The sequence below is a fragment of the Schistocerca americana genome, unplaced genomic scaffold, assembly GCF_021461395.2.
Source record: "Schistocerca americana isolate TAMUIC-IGC-003095 unplaced genomic scaffold, iqSchAmer2.1 HiC_scaffold_962, whole genome shotgun sequence".
Taxonomy (NCBI): Eukaryota; Metazoa; Arthropoda; class Insecta; order Orthoptera; family Acrididae; genus Schistocerca; species Schistocerca americana.
In genome coordinates, this window is record NW_025726744.1 from 22501 (window position 1) to 27500 (window position 5000).

The 5000-nt window shown below is 51.3% G+C and overlaps 1 non-coding gene across 1 annotated transcript in view; it reads left to right on the forward strand.

The window, feature by feature from the left end:
* The first annotated feature begins 4761 nt into the window (after nucleotides 1-4761).
* The window catches only part of LOC124592911, a 1910-nt gene continuing 1671 nt past the window's right edge, over nucleotides 4762-5000 (forward strand). The window contains exon 1 of the ribosomal RNA XR_006977670.1: nucleotides 4762-5000. This exon is cut by the window's right edge and continues 1671 nt beyond it. This is a non-coding gene — a ribosomal RNA (small subunit ribosomal RNA).

Genomic DNA, 5000 nt, shown 5'->3' on the forward strand with positions numbered 1-5000 from the left:
GAGACGAGTAACTACATAGCGGGCTCGCCGTGTCACTAATGTACAGAGATACAATAGTTTCGACTGGAACCGGATTAAACGTATACACGGCGCTGATTAGTAATAGATAGAGCCATCAGAATACAGATAATGTATACAACTGTCCGTATACATGCTGAAAGACTCTGCTCACAATCACACGTCAGCCAGACACTCTTATCACGCACTACTCTCTGCCTGTAACAGGCACACAGACAATATCTAAGCACCAGCATGGAACAACACCCAGTGCATCCTCTCTGCCACATTAGACAATCCACACTATCATAACCAGACCGGGAGGTCCACTCGGAAAACAGAATATCCCACCCTTCCGACAACCACCATTGCTCAGCTAAGCCACCAACACCCACACATGTCCTACACAGGGGTGCACCCAACATCACAATACTGCCTCCTGTCACACCACACAAACAATGGCACGAATGAAAGACACAGGTCTGCCACAAGCATGGAATCAGAGCGCCGCCTGTTATGAGCCAAAGGTGCACCCTGACGTGGCAAATCAGATGATGCCGCAGTCATTTACTTACGATAATCACAATCAACAAACCAGCCCCCCCCCCCCCCCCGAAAACACCTTTCCTTACAACAATGTGTGCCTTAACCTAACCCGTATTGTGCCTTAACCTAACCCGTATTGTGCCTTAACCTAACCCGTATTGTGCCTTAACCTAACCCATATTGCGCCTTAACCTAACCCATATTGCGCCTTAACCTAACCCATATTGCGCCTTAACCTAACCCATATTGCGCCTTAACCTAACCCATATTGCGCCTTAACCTAACCCATATTGTGCCTTAACCTAACCTATATTGTACCTTAACCTAACCCATATTGTACCTTAACCTAACCCATATTGTACCTTAACCTAACCTATATTGTACCTTAACCTAACCTATATTGTACCTTAACCTAACCTATATTGGGCCTTAACCTAACCTATATTGGGCCTTAACCTAACCTATATTGGGCCTTAACCTAACCTATATTGGGCCTTAACCTAACCTATATTGGGCCTTAACGTAACCCACGTTGCGCCTTAACCTAACCTATATTGTACCTTAACCTAACCCATATTGTACCTTAAACTAACCCATATTGTACCTTAACCTAACCTATATTGGGCCTTAACCTAACCTATATTGGGCCTTAACCTAACCTATATTGGGCCTTAACCTAACCTATATTGGGCCTTAACGTAACCCACGTTGCGCCTTAACGTAACCCACGTTGCGCCTTAACGTAACCCACGTTGCGCCTTAACGTAACCCACGTTGCGCCTTAACGTAACCCACGTTGCGCCTTAACCTAACCCATATTGCGCCTTAACCTAACCCATATTGCGCCTTAACCTAACCCATATTGCGCCTTAACCTAACCCATATTGTACCTTAACCTAACCTATATTGTACCTTAACCTAACCTATATTGTACCTTAACCTAACCTATATTGGGCCTTAACCTAACCTATATTGGGCCTTAACCTAACCTATATTGGGCCTTAACCTAACCTATATTGGGCCTTAACCTAACCTATATTGGGCCTTAACGTAACCCACGTTGCGCCTTAACGTAACCCACGTTGCGCCTTAACGTAACCCACGTTGCGCCTTAACGTAACCCACGTTGCGCCTTAACGTAACCCACGTTGCGCCTTAACGTAACCCACGTTGCGCCTTAACCTAACCCATATTGCGCCTTAACCTAACCCATATTGCGCCTTACCCTAACCCATATTGCGCCTTAACCTAACCCATATTGTGCCTTAACCTAACCTATATTGTACCTTAACCTAACCCATATTGTACCTTAACCTAACCTATATTGTACCTTAACCTAACCTATATTGTACCTTAACCTAACCTATATTGTACCTTAACCTAACCCATATTGCGCCTTAACCTAACCCATATTGCGCCTTAACCTAACCCATATTGCGCCTTAACCTAACCCATATTGCGCCTTAACCTAACCCATATTGCGCCTTAACCTAACCCATATTGCGCCTTAACCTAACCCATATTGCGCCTTAACCTAACCCATATTGCGCCTTAACCTAACCCATATTGCGCCTTAACCTAACCCATATTGTACCTTAACCTAACCCATATTGTACCTTAACCTAACCTATATTGTACCTTAACCTAACCTATATTGTACCTTAACCTAACCTATATTGTACCTTAACCTAACCTATATTGGGCCTTAACCTAACCTATATTGGGCCTTAACCTAACCTATATTGGGCCTTAACCTAACCTATATTGGGCCTTAACGTAACCCACGTTGCGCCTTAACGTAACCCACGTTGCGCCTTAACGTAACCCACGTTGCGCCTTAACGTAACCCACGTTGCGCCTTAACGTAACCCACGTTGCGCCTTAACGTAACCCACGTTGCGCCTTAACGTAACCCACGTTGCGCCTTAACGTAACCCACGTTGCGCCTTAACGTAACCCACGTTGCGCCTTAACCCAACACACGTTGCGCCTTAACCCAACACACGTTGGGCCTTAACCCAACACACGTTGGGCCTTAACCCAACACACGTTGGGCCTTAACCCAACACACGTTGGGCCTTAACCCAACACACGTTGGGCCTTAACCCAACACACGTTGGGCCTTAACCCAACACACGTTGGGCCTTAACCCAACACACGTTGGGCCTTAACCCAACACACGTTGGGCCTTAACCCAACACACGTTGGGCCTTAACCCAACACACGTTGGGCCTTAACCCAACACACGTTGGGCCTTAACCCAACACACGTTGGGCCTTAACCCAACACACGTTGGGCCTTAACCCAACACACGTTGGGCCTTAACCCAACACACGTTGGGCCTTAACCCAACACACGTTGGGCCTTAACCCAACACACGTTGGGCCTTAACCCAACACACGTTGGGCCTTAACCCAACACACGTTGGGCCTTAACCCAACACACGTTGGGCCTTAACCCAACACACGTTGGGCCTTAACCCAACACACGTTGGGCCTTAACCCAACACACGTTGGGCCTTAACCTGCTCTGTAATTGTCATACGACGCGTTAAATTAGTGTGGTGTTGCCTAACTGCAACCCCCGCAATATAGTTTGCTACTCGCACTGCCTGGTCCCCAGAGTATCGCTTCATGTTAAACACCTTGCAGCTATACACTGTAATGCGGATGGCAGCAGGACGTACATGCTCAATGCCCTTCGCAGTTGTTCATTGGCATTTGCATGGCGAAGCACAGCCTACGTTGTGGTACGGCGTGTGTCAACTGTCCGCTGATGTTGTACGTCCAAATCACACACTGTACTGCACATTGGTCCTCATGTACTGAATGATACATCGTGGTACATGTGTGACCGTACCACGACTGCGCCAACAACGGCGAACCATACGGTCCAAATATTGTGCACTCAGCTACGTGTCGTCTCCCTATAAGAGCTGGATTGCAGTATGGTATGCCGTGGATGGCGATCAGCATGAGCCGTCTGTTGATGTAGTGGCGCGTGTTGTCAGACGTAGTCGTCTCTTCTCACACACCGTGATAGCATGGTGCACTGCGTTCCACATCTGCGACATGCGACAGAGGCCGGTTGACAGTCGTTCGCGCAATGGACATCGCATACGTACGGGGGCCACCTTCCACGTGTTCGCGAAGCGTGCACATGTTGTTGCGTGTATGTGGGCAGACATAGTGTGTCGTGACACCTGACACAGGCATGCAACAATCGTTGAATTTGCAAATGGCGATGGACGTCTACGTTTGCTGGTGACGTTACGCAAATGAACAACTGGTAAACGGTTGTGGTGCGGTTGTTCTCGCTAGAGGTGAATCAGTGATGGCGACGATCGGTTGAGCTACCAACCGGTTGTTTCAGCGATACCCACCATGCCCACGAACGTGAATGGCATGTGGGTGTGAAGCGATACGCGGCGGTGGCTGGGTGGGACCGTCCCCGGCCGGTGAGGGGGGGCCTCCCGGCGTGCTGGCCGCGCGGTGCGTGGGCGCACGCGCTACAGCCGGCTGGTGGGGGCGGCCAGTGGCAGGCGCGCCGGCCGACGGAGGCGGCAGGCGGCGCAGCTGCGCGCCGGCGCACCCTGCACGCGGCGCCGTGCGGCCAAAGTAGGTCCTCGCGGGCCCGGTGCGAAGCGCGGTGGACATCTGCAGTGTGCTGGTCCGATTGAGGACTGTGTGCGCTGAGGATGCGCCGCCGCCCGGCGCTCGGCGCCGCGACGCCGTCTGCTGCTCGGTCGCCTCTGCGGTTCTCGCAGGTGGTTTGTATCGCAGCTGTGCGGACGTGTTGGCGCGTGCGCTGTGCTGGGAGAGTTCGCTTCGGCACCCAAGTGGGGCTTTTGTCCTTCTGTGGCGCTGGCGTTGGAGCTGCCGGCCACCGTAGGTGGCGCGTGTTGTCTCCCGCCGGCAATGCCACGACAGCACGCTCCCGGGCCTCTGTCGGCAGCGGCAAGCTCAGTTGGGAGCACGGGTGGTCGCACCTAAAGCGTCTACTCGCCAAACTCCGGGCGATTGCGCCTCTCTCGAACCCGACCAAGTACTTAGGACGGCGCTGCGCGCCGCCGGGACCTGAGAGGGTTTCGAGGTGTATTGTGCAGGGGAGCTCAGCCTCCTCCTGTTTGCAGAATAATTGAGCGGACGCTTGCGTGTTCGCGCGGGCCCCTGGGACACACTCCCGGGCGGCCGGCTGCTCAGCTCTAGTTGACGCAGCTCCCTGGTTGATCCTGCCAGTAGTCATATGCTTGTCTCAAAGATTAAGCCATGCATGTCTCAGTACAAGCCGCATTAAGGTGAAACCGCGAATGGCTCATTAAATCAGTTATGGTTCCTTAGATCGTACCCACGTTACTTGGATAACTGTGGTAATTCTAGAGCTAATACATGCAAACAGAGTCCCGACCAGAGATGGAAGGGACGCTTTTATTAGATCAAAACCAATCGGTCGGCTCG